Consider the following 12,714-nt stretch of genomic DNA (forward strand, 5'->3'; position numbering starts at 1 on the left):
TCAAAAAAAAAAAGTTGAAACTTTTACAAATCGAATTTATACTCCACATGGTGGTAAGAGTGATCTGCTAAAATGTAAACTTGATCACATGATTAGTCTGCTTTAAATCACTTCATTGCTTCCCACCTTCCCTGGAATAACTCTTTTCCAAGACACAGCGTGAATCAGGCACCCTTAAAGACATGGCTCCTACCGTTCTCTCTGGTCTCTTGTCCCATTCGCCCCGTTTCCTGCTTTAGGAAATTTGGCCTACTCTGTTTCTTAAATGTCCCATAAGGCAAAGACTTTAACTTTGCAAATCTGAGCCTAGACCACAATCCTTTCCACCTTTACAATTCATTCATTCATCCTTCAGACTTCAGCTAGGGCCTCACTTCCTCTGAAAAGCCTCCTTAACCCAGACAAAGTTCCATATCTTATTATACACTTCTACGGCACCTTCTATTTTCCCCCAGAACTGTGCATCCATGAAATTGTATAATTAAACCTTTGTAATTATTTTCTTACTCTGAATGCCTGTTGCAAGTTCTATGTGGAGAGGGCCATGTCTCATGACTTGTTTATCACTAAATTCCCAGCATTTCTAAGAGTTGATATCATTTGACAGTAGTCAATAAATATTTATTGACCAAAAGAGGCACTTAGAAAATTTATAAATTTCTGAATACATAATGTAACGGCTAATATTAAACTCACTTTCGCGTAAAAATATATTTAAATTTTCTTTTGTTGTAAAAGATTTGATGATGCCTTCAAATTCTTGGACTAAATGGGATGTTCTGAATATCTATGCTTTTACAGAGCCATCTAGTGTCCATTTTGTTCAGTGAAGCTAAAAACGAAATAAAGCTACAAAAATAACAAACAAATAAAAAACCTGCAATATACTCAACAATGAGCAATGCGTACTTCCCATTTGAAAGCAACCATTTACTGTATCAAATAGCCACTCGAAGGACTTTTTTTTCCTAAGCTACCTCTGCCCTTCACTGTAGAGACCCTGTGTTATTTCTTCTAGAATTTTGGTAACTAAATATCTGATGGGAGATCTCTAGTGGCCATGTTATATTAAACGGATGTGCTGATATCTGCTCCCTTCTGGAACCCCACTAAAATGACAAAAGGAGTAAAGCATGCTTAAATATTCAAGGATAAAGAGAACACACTAGCAGACCACAGAAGATAAGAGATGTAGAAAACATTTTGGAATCTATAAAGCAGAAGAATGGTGATAAATGACATGGCCCTTAGAGAAAGCTGAGAGCTAAGGAAGCCTGTGGAGGAAGCCAGTAAAAGCAAGTCCATTCCTATTACCAAACCCCAGAATGTCTAAAATTGGAGGCAGTAGTTCCTCAAGATGGTGAGGTAATATGCAGTTTGACAGGGAAAAAAAGAAACATATAGAGTCAAGTCTCTATATATTTCTCACTCTCTCAACTCCGCGGAAGACTGGGGGTGTACTCTCAGGAGAGTTACAACAGGAAGGACTTTAACCTTCACAAAACACATGAGTTGGATAAGGCTTCATACTAAAAACAATGGAATAAAATTGTATGCTCTGAATGGTGATATTTGCAATCAGCCTCTCTCTAAAATGTGAAGTAAAACTAAATTAGTTTGACATTACTTTGGCTTAAATCTGACTTTATATTATTTTCATTTAAACATTTCAAGTTAAATATGAAATCCACCAAGCATAGAGTTGGCAATGAATAAATCTAATATCTGTTTAATGTTAAATGTTAAATGCCCAGCATGGTCCCTTTACAATTTAGGTATATTTCCTGTGTTTAACGATTAACATGACTTACAATTTTTAAATCATATTCACAACAGTATCTCCTAGAAACAGTAAAACCTGAAGAAGTTTTATGAGTTTCATACAATGAGTGACCATTAAAGCTCAGAAAGAATTTAGAGTTTAACGAATACCCACAATTTACAGACAATGAAGCAAAGTCACCAAATGGATAAGTTACTCCAGCAAAATTATGCTAATAATTAGTACCAAACAGACACAGAGTGGAGATCTCTGCCTTGTACATAATAAATTATCTATAGTGCATGTTACTCATTAAACAAAAATAAAACTTACCTAACATAATGGTTAAAACACAAGCTTCTATATTTCACAACAGATACTTATATGAGGTTTTCTGAAAGCCAGACATGGAGACTATAATTATGATAAGTGACTTTTTGAGAATTGAAAAAATAGAAATCACTAAGCTTTCTAAGGCAATGGAATTTTTCCCAGGAAACAAAACTCTTATTCAGTAACAAATAGATGCAATGATCTTTCTGTCTCCCAAAGAAGTATTTAAATACTCCTCGCCCAATAAGAGAATCACAACTCTAAGGGTTGCATGTGCAGTGTCTATGCTGGGGACTTAGTCATGAAAAGATGGGGACAATTTTCCTAAAAGGAGCACAATATTTCATTATCAATAGATCCCAAGGTTCTCTGTATTCTGATTTACAGTTTAAGCAGAAGGAGATCCTTGCAAAAACTTGTTACCAGGAACAAAGGCAGCCTTTCTACCAGGGACCTTCAGTTTGCGGCTTGAGAGCACAATTTCGTCAATTTCAAGGGTAAATGTCAAATGCTTTATTTCCTTGTCTGGAGTTATGCTCAGTTATAAGAAGAAAGAAAACTGGAGCAGGCTTGAGAAGACTTTCAGTGAAGAGTTTTTTGATGTCTGCAATAGTGCAAAAGGCTTTGGCCAAGAATTCTTCACATTTCACATTGGGAGGTCATGGTTTATGATGCAGGGAAATATATTTTTTCCTGAAATATCCGGATGGTTTCCTTCAACCATTTCTTCATGTATTCAGTAACATATATTAAATGCCTACTACATGCCTGACACTGCTCTAGGAGCTGATGATACAACAGCAAACAACTGAAAAAATGTCCTTGCCTTCATGAAGCTTATATCCCAACTGTCATGGTCAGGTTTGTGTGTCGATTTGGCCAAGTTGTGGTACCTGTTTGTCTAGTTGGGCAAGTGCTGGCCTGTCTGTTCCAATGAGGGCATTTCATAGAATTAGGTCATGATCACATCAGCTGCATCCACAGCTGATTCCATTTGTAATCAGCCAAAGGGGAGTGTCTTCTGCAATGAGTGATGCTTAATCTAAACACAAGAAGCCTTTTAAGGAAGATTCAGAAGAGCCAGGCTTTCCCTGTCTTGGCTGGTGAGCCTCTCTTGTGGAGTTCATCCAGACCCTCCATCAGAATCATCAGCTTCACAGCCTGCCCTGAGGATTTTGGATTCTGCGTTCCTGCAGTCACGTGAGACACTTTTATAAATTTTATATTTGCGAGTGTTCCCTGTTGATTCTGTTTCTCCAGAGAACCCTAACTAATACACCAACAGAATTATAAAGGGACATAGGCAACAAATAATCAAATAAGTATAAAATATGTCATGGGATGATAATTGTTACAGGCACAGAGTAGATTAAGGGAAATACAGTAATTGTAGCAAGGTTATTCTATACAAAGTGCTCAGGGAAAACTCTTTGATTAGGTAACATTTGAGCAGATATCTGAAGTAAGGGAGCAAACCATCATATTTTAGGAGAAATGGTCTTCAGGGAGAAGAACAGCTTGGTCTTAAGTTAAGAGCCTACCTGGTGGATTCCAAGGTCAATAAGGAGACCTTTGTAGTGGGAGCAGAGTGAGCCAGAGGAAGAGAGGTAGGAAGATAAAATCAGAATGCTGCAGAGCTTACAAGCAAGAACTTTGGCTTTTAACTGAGAGAGACAGTATTACTTTTGAAATTACACAATGAGGCTTAAATTTCAAAAGAATTTCTCTCGCTATTGCATTGAAAACAGACTACAGGTAATCAAGGATAAGACAGGAGACCAACTAGAACCAATTACAATAATGATCAGTGAGTTGTAGCAGTAGGGCGGTGACAGGTTTGGGACATGTTCTGTATATATTTTGAAGGCAGAGCCAATACAGTTTCTTAACAGAATTGATGTGGGGTATTACAGAAGAGAGACATCAAGGATATTTCAAGGCTCTGGGCCAGCCAAATAAACACTACTGAGTTGACGTTAACTGAGATGAAAAGACTACTGATGCAGCAGGTTTAGGGGAGAAGATCAAGAATTCAGTTTTGGACATGTTAAATTTGAAATGCCTATTAACTACCAATTATAGATGTAAAATGGATGGTTGGATATATAAATCAGTATTTCAAGGGAGAAGTCCAAGCTCAAGAAATACAGTTTGTAAGTAGAGAGTGTGTAGGTAACATTCAAAGCTCCAAAACTGGAGGAGATTAAGGAGGCTCGACCCAGGGCAAATCCTAAATGTGATCTTTCAGGCCCTACCATAGGCAATTACAGGGCTCTGCCTAGCAGGCTTTATGGGGGAAAACTGTCTTCCTCATATCAGACTTGGTACACAATCAGTTTTCTGGATGGAGTTATAGTTAAGGACTCAGGTCTCTCAGCCATCCATGTTCATATGCATATCTGCATTTCTAGCCCAGGCACCTCCATTCTCCTTATAAAGGGACTTTCCAGGTGCCTCCAGCAAGACTTCCTTATGAGGGGAGTAGACTGGGGCAGTTTCTCCAGTACTCTGACCCAGTACCTTCCAATCCTGGCCAGTACCTCTTACTTGCTTCTGACCACTTATTCTCTCCCCCAGCATCCATAAAAAGGTGGGAGAAAGCTTCGTTCTGGGATCCTCAGCAGTAAGACTATGGTCTATCTATACTTCATGTCACCTGACTCTCTGCCGATGCCTTTCCTTTGGAAAAAATGAAACACTGGGGAACCAATGCTTTCCTCCTTTGCCTTTTGCCTGTACTGCTGCTGTAAGTGAAGAAAGGTTTGATTGTTACTTTCAGTTGGCTCTTTTCTTCCTAATTGAACATCTCTATACCTGTGCAGCTTAATAGCCTTTAGCAGAGAAGAAGTAAAGAGTGGAAAAGAACTCCAAAGTCTGAGTTCTGGGACATTTTGGATATTTGTAGGTAAAGGGAGGAAAGAAATCAGCAAAGGAGATGGAGGTGGAGCAACAAATAAAGTAAGAGAAAACTTGGGAAGTGTGTTGTATGATATCAAGTGAAAAAAATGTATCACAATGAATGCTTTTAATCAGTCAAGTAAAATAAGGACTGAAATTTGGCCACTGGGTTTAGTATTGTGAAGGACATCGGTGACCTTGACAGAAGTTGCAGTGAAGTGGTGGGTATAAAAACCACAGTGAATGGCTATTTAAGAGATGATGGAAGGTGAGGAATTGGAGATAATGGGTATAAACAAGTCCATCAAGAAATTTTGCTGTAGGAAGCAACAGAGAAATGGGTTAATGGTTGGAGGGGCAACTGAAGTTCAGAGACAGTGTATTTAAGGATGGAAGAAATAAAAGCTGTTTATGCTGAAGGAAATCTCCAAGAGAGAAGTAAAATTTGATAATGAAAGAGAGAGGAAAGACTTTATGGAGAATTTCCTTTAATAACAGGATATGGAGTCAAGTGCAATAGTGGAGGAATTGGTGTTTGGTATGGGCATAGATGGTTCATCCATGGTGATGAGAAGAAGACCAAGTATTTGGGCACAAATGTGAGCTGTTGGGTAGATGTGGTTGTCCTAGTTTGCTTGCTGCCAGAATGCAATATACCAGAAACAGAATGGCTTTTAAAAAGGGGAATTTAATAAGATGCTAGTTTACAGTCTAAGGCCAAGAAAATGTCCCAGTTAAAGCAAGTCTATAGAAATGTCCCATCAAAGGCATCCAGGGAAAGATAGCTTGGTTCAATAAGGCCGATGAAGTTCAGGGTCTCTCTCTCTCTCTCAAGTGAGAAGGCACATGGCAAACACAGTCAGGGTTTCTCTTATCTGGAAAGGCATATGGTGAACATGGTCAGGGTTCCTCTCTCATCTGGAAGGGCTCATGGCAAACATGGTGTCATCTGCTAGCTTCTTCTCCTGGCTTCCTGTTTCATGAAGCTCCCAGGGAGGCATCTTCTTTCTTCATCTCCAAAGGTCACTGGCTGGTGGACTCTGCTTCTCATGGCTATATCATTCTGTTTTGCTCTCTCTGAATCTCTTCTCCAAAATGTTTCCTCTTTTGTAGGACTCTAGTAAACCAATGAAGACCCACCCAAATGGGCAGAGACATGTCGTCACCTAATCCAGTTTAACAACCACTCTTGATTGAATCACATCTCTAGGGAGATGATCTAGTTACAGTTTCAAACATACAATACTGAATAGGGGTTAGAAAAAGTGGCTGCTTTTACAAAATGGGATTAGGATTAAAACATGGCTCTTCTAGGGTCCATACATCATTTCAAACCAGCACAGTAGTAAAAGGAACTTGAGAAATTGTCTTTTCTTTGTTAAATTTTCAAAACACCGAGTGTGAAGGTGGAGAAGGGGTGTTGGAGTTTGAGTAGAAGCAAGAAATATTATCTGAGAGAAGGAAATAGTAAAAGAACCAGAGTGGCAGTTCTCAAAGAACTGTATTTGAAAGATCTGCCCAAGTCTCTGAACTAATATTTTCCAGATTAGCAATGCATAATATACAAAATCCTGCATGGGTAAAAGATCCATTCAAAGAGAGGTCTGTAGATCCCTGAGGTTATTTGAGACCCTTTTAGGGGGGGCTTCTGAGATCAGAACAGTTTTCATAATAATACCAAGAAATAATACCATATTTACCTGTTTCATTGAGGTGATATTTTTACAATGGTGTAAAATTAATGATTTGTGGTACTTAATACAAATTAAGGTAGGGGCACCAAACTGTATTAGTAGTCATTGTTTTTTCCACCATTATGCTGTTGCAAAAAAAGAAAAAAATGCTAGTCTAAGTTAGGAAGTCCTTGATAAGGGAGTAAAATTATTACATTAAATTTCAACCCTCTTAAGTACCTTCTTTTTAATATTCTTGGTGACAAAATAATAAAGATATATAAATCACTTCTGCTGCATTCCAGAGTCCAATGGTTATCTTGAGGAAAAAGCTTTTGGGCAGTTGGTCAGTTGCAAGCTAACCTAGTCACTTTTTTCACAGACAACACTTTTAACCTAAAAGAATGACTGACAGACAAATAATGCTTATTTAGACTTCAATATTTGGAAGAGATTTTTTGGAAATGAATGAGGTATACGAGCTAGAACTTCAAGGAAAATTGATGGTATTTGTTGCCAGTGATAAAATTCAGTCTCTTAAGTGAAAATTAGAATTTTGAAAAATTGTATCTATCATCATGAAAATCAAAGATTCACAATATTTAAAGATTTTTCTGATGAGATCAGTGTTGATATTAATGAATGTAATTTTTTTCTTGGTATCAGGTTAGCATTTGAAAGATCCACGTCTCTGAACGAATAGTTTTCAAATTAACAATGTAGAATGTACAAAATCCTGCATGGATAAAAGATCCGTTCAAGGGGCTAGGTAAACCATTGGGTTTTAAAAACAGTGTGTGAAAAGTTCGTTAACTCATTAACATAATTTCAGATGCTACATTGCAATTAACATTTCAAAAACCCCTACGACTTGCTTTAGTTCACTAATCGGCTGCCAGAAATACAATATACCAGAAATGGGTTGGCTTTTATAAAAGGAGATTTATTAAGTTACAAGTTTACAGTTCTCGGGCCATAAAAATACCCAAACTAAGTATTTAATTTAGTTTGAGAAAGATGCTATGACACAAGAAAGGGCCAGATGGCATCTGGAACATGTCCATCAGCTGGGAAGGCATGTGGCTGGCATCTACTGGTCCTTTGGCTTCTGGTTTCACACAGCTTCCAGCTTCCGATTCCAGTGGCTTCTTCTCTAAGCGTCTGTGGGGCAAAATTCTGTATTTCATGTCTTAGCATTTCCTGGGGCTGGAGATTTCTTCTTTTTAGATTCTGGCTATTTCTGTGAATCCTTGCTTAGCACCCAGACTATTTCTGTCTCCATCTCAAACATCTGCGTCTACGTTGCTTCTGATCTTTCTCCAAAATATTTCCCCCTTTTAAAGGACTCCAGTCAACTAATTAAGACCCACCTTGAATGAGCGATGTCACATCTCTATCTAATCAAAAGGTCCAACCCACAATTGAGTGTGTCACATCACCATGGAAATGATCCAATTAAAATTTTCACTTTCAACAATAGGTCTGCCCACACAAGATTGGATTAGGAAAAGAAGGTGGCTTTCTGGGGTGCATACCATATTCAAATCAGTACACTTGTCAAGTTTTGATCAAAACTAGAAAGAAATCCAAAATTATCTTAAAAAGCTATTGAAATATTTCTCTTTTTCCCCAACTATATATCAGTGTGAGGCTGGATTTTTCTCTATATACCTCTACCAAAACAACAAACATATCACAACAAATTAAATATGAAGTAAATACGAGAATCATCTGTTTTCAATTAAGCCAAACATCACACAGATTTGCAAAAAAAATGTAAAACAATGCCATTCTTCACACTAAATTTTTTGGTTTGGAAAATATAGTTATTTTCATTAATATATTTTATCTTATCATGTAATTGGTTTCTTCCATTATTTCAAATAAATTATTACATAATTTTTTTATTTCTTCATATAAATTTTTTATATAAATATTGACAGATGTAACCCACTTAAATAAAAGCTTTACAGGGGCCTCAATAATTTTTAAGCATGTAAAAGGTTTTTGAGACCAAAAATTTTGAGAACTGATGGATGCAAGAAATGCAGTATGATTGCAAATACTCATAAGCACTATTTAATACTTTGTTTTGTTAAAAAGGAAAGTTATGCTCACTTTTTAATGTCTTCAATGTTAATATTAACAGTTAATACTTAATGACAGCACTAATAAGTAGTTATAAGAATTCAATAACAGAGAATTTCAGAATCCAAAAATATAACTAGAGATTACCCAGGTTATTTCTCACATGGTGTTAGAATATCAGTTTTTTTGGAGGGGGTGCATGGTCTAGAATCAAATGTGGGGCTCCCACATGGCAGGCCAGCATTCTACCACTGAACCACCCATGCACCCCTGATTTTTATTCAAGGTTTCATTTGATGTTACACTTATTAAGTAATGTTTCTTGTATTCATGGATTTTATGTCTAGAATAGTAATCTTGACTATCGTGAGTCTTTCTAGATATGCAATTATAATTCTACCACAGTTGACCATTTGTAAGGTGAAATGGAGAAACTGGGATATCCACAGTTGATGAGTTATATGCCCAGACTTTCTAATCTGCCTTAGTTAATGCTAACCAAGTTCTTATACATCCATGACTGTGGGGTTTTGTCTAGGGCCTCCCTAATATACTCTGTGTACAATGAGAGATATTATTATACATGTAGTTTCCAAACATATGAGATCCAATACCTCCTTTTATAATGAATGTTGTATAATGCCCCTTGTTATGTTGACATTAAATTATTGGTAAGATAACCTACCTACAAGCCCAAATTTAAAAAAATAAATAAAACAGCAAAATGCATAAAAAAAAAGCAAACTAAATGAAAAAGTAATTTACAATATAAAATAATAGTATTTCAATATATGAATGTGAATGATCAGCATGACTATATTACAATTTAGTCAAACCATCTGAATTTACCAGATGCTTGCAACTACAATAAGTAGGTACATTATGATAAGTTTGGATTTCAGAGGTAAAAAAATGAAAACTCATACTGTATGCAAAGTAAGGCAAATGAAAGGAGAGAGATAAGAGTGTACATCAGAACAAAAATTAACGTCAGGGCAAGTAATTCAAAACATCTTCCAACTACCCTCATACATTAGCAATCTTTGGTTACATATGCACAAAATTAATTAGACAGTATTTTGAAGAAACTGGTTGTCAAGTGAGGCAATCTGAAAGTTGAATGACTCAAGTCTTTTTTATTTAGACTTTGCTACAAAAAATATATGTATTTCTAAAACATATAAATATTTCTTATCTTATTGATTAGAATGCAAAATAAAATAACCTTCCTTAATGATTCATTTAAACATAGTTTTCATGGCATTGTTCTGTTGTAATGTCAAATGGAAGCTTGGCATAAACAATGGGAATTTACTGGCTCACAGTTTTGAAACTAGGCAAGTCCAAAATCAAGCCACCAACAAGACCATGCCTTCCCCCAGAAGACTGTGGCCGTCTGGGGATGGCTGCAAGTTGTCCTTGGTTGTTGGTTTTTTGTTACTGGGAAATGTACATGACAGCCTTTCTGGCTTTTCTCTTCTCTTCCAAGTTTATTCAGTTTCAGCTTCTGGCTGGTCCCTGAGGCTTTTTCTCCAGGTGTCTGAATTTCACTCTGCTTATAAAAGACTCTAGTAATAAGATTAAAACCCATCCTGATTCTGTTGGGCACACTGTAACCATAGTGATCTCATTACCAGGTCTTATTTACAACAGGTTCACACCCATAGGTTCATACATGAAGTTTCAGAGCATGTTTTTCTGGTGTACATAGCTCTAAGCCACTACAGAGGTGGAATGCCAGGGATCCATTAAGTCCATAAAATGTGTTTTTCAGTTTCTTGGTTCTTCCACTTTCCTTCCTCTCCCCACCTCCTTCCTATTCATCTCAAAACTTCACTTCCTCACAAAGTCAGAGTTAGTTTTAAACAATTTGGAGAAATGCGGGTAGACATTGCAAGTTTCCTTATTATCACTTCCCTTACAGAAAGTATAATGCAAAGAGGAATACACGTTGACCTAAGTGACTCTCCCCTTCAACAAGATTGGCGGGACAGTCACGCTAAAGATTTGTGGCTCTATGTTCAGATGCAAAGTTAAGCAATTCAAGCAAGGAATAAAGCACATAAAGTTTGTGCTTGGTAACAATATGTGCAGCTTTTATTTGATTAGAGGGGTATCTGATTTGAAGCATAAAATGCTATTATAAAATTTCAGGCAAAAGATAAGTCTTTCACATTTGATGTTGAAGGAGTACAGAATATTCAACCAAAGATTGATTGTAAAGTCTCAGAAATGGATAACACAATACTTTCTGATGATAGTACAATATTGTAGAGATACTGAACAAAGCTGAGTGTGAGTATGGTTGAAAGAGGAAGACTGGGGCATGTATGACACCAGAAGGAAAGATAGAAGTTAAAAAACAGAACTGTACAACCTAGCAAAACTTAGAGTAGCCAATGGTGATGATTAAATTACAAATAAAAGAATTTTTTATGTGAGGGAGAACAAAGGAATGTCAACCTTACAAGGTGTGGAAAATGGGATAGTATATGGAAAAAATGCAATCAATGCAAAGTTGAGTCTATGGTTAACAGTAACGTTGTAATATGCCTTCAGTAAATGTAACAAAGACAATATATCAAAGCTAAATGTCAATAAGAGGGGGATATAAGGGAGGGGTATGGGATTCTTGTTGTTGTTTCTCCTTTTTAAATTTTATTCTATTTTTCTATTTTTTATTTTTCATTTTATTTTCTTCTTCTTCTTTCTTTGCAGAAGAAATGGAAATGTCTCATGTAGATTGTGGTGGTGAATGCATAACTACCATGATTATGCCAGGAACTATTGATTATTTTACTTAGGATGATTATATGGTATGTGAATAAAACTGCCTAAAAAATAAACAGAAAGGCACAGGTGCTGGAGAACATGTGGAGAAAGGGATGTACTGTTCCCTATTCACTGTTGGTAGAGAATCAAATAGAGCAGCCCATCTGGAGGGCAGAGTGGTGTTTCCACAGAAGGCTAAGTATAGTATTGCTATATGATACTGAAATTCCATTATCAGGTGTGTATTTGAAAGAACCAAAATCCGGGACATGAATGGACATTTCCACACTGGTGTTTACGGTGGCAGTATTCACAATTTGGATGGAGGTGGCTTAAGGGTGCATTGACAGCTGAACAGAGGGCAAACTGGGATCAGTACATACTGTTCTAGTTTGCTAGCTTCCAGAATGCAATATACCAGAAACAGAATGGCTTTTAAAAAGGGGGATTTAATAAGTTGCAAGTTTACAGTTCTAAGGCCAAGAAAATGTCCCAATTAAAACAAGTCTATAGAAACGTCCAATCTAAGGCATCCAGGGACAGATACCTTGGTTCAAGTAGGCCGATGAAGTTCAAGGTTTCTCTCTCTCAGGTGAGAACGCACATAGCAAACACAGTGAGGGTTTCTCTGCCATCTGGAAAGGCATGTGGCAAACACAGCATTATCTGCTAGCTTTCTCTCCTGGCTTCCTGTTTCATGAAGCTCCCTGGGAGGTGTTTTCCTTTGTTATCTCCAAAGGTCGCTGGCTGATGGACACTCTGCTTCTCGTGACTATGTCATTCTCTGCTCTCTCAGAATCTCCAGCTTTCTTCAAAATGTTTCCTCTTGTATAGGATTCCAGTAAACTAATCAAGACCCACCTGGAATGGATGGAGACATGTCTCCACCTAATCCAGCCTAACAACCATGCTTGATTGAATCACATCTCCAGGGAGATGATCTAATTAAAGTTTCAAACATACAGTATTGAATAGGGATTAGAAGCTGCTTTTACAAAATGGGATTAGGATTAAAACATGGCTTTTCCTATGTCCTTTAATCCTCATTCAATATTGCTGGGTGGAAGCATTTTGATTGTTTCCATGGAGATGTGACCTTGGAGTGAGTGGTAACTTTTGATTAGATGATTTCCATGGAGGTGTGTCTCCACCCATTGAAGGTGGAGTTGCTTACTGGAATCCTTTAAA

The sequence above is a fragment of the Tamandua tetradactyla genome, chromosome 6 (genome assembly GCF_023851605.1).
Source record: "Tamandua tetradactyla isolate mTamTet1 chromosome 6, mTamTet1.pri, whole genome shotgun sequence".
In the NCBI taxonomy this organism is placed as follows: Eukaryota; Metazoa; Chordata; class Mammalia; order Pilosa; family Myrmecophagidae; genus Tamandua; species Tamandua tetradactyla.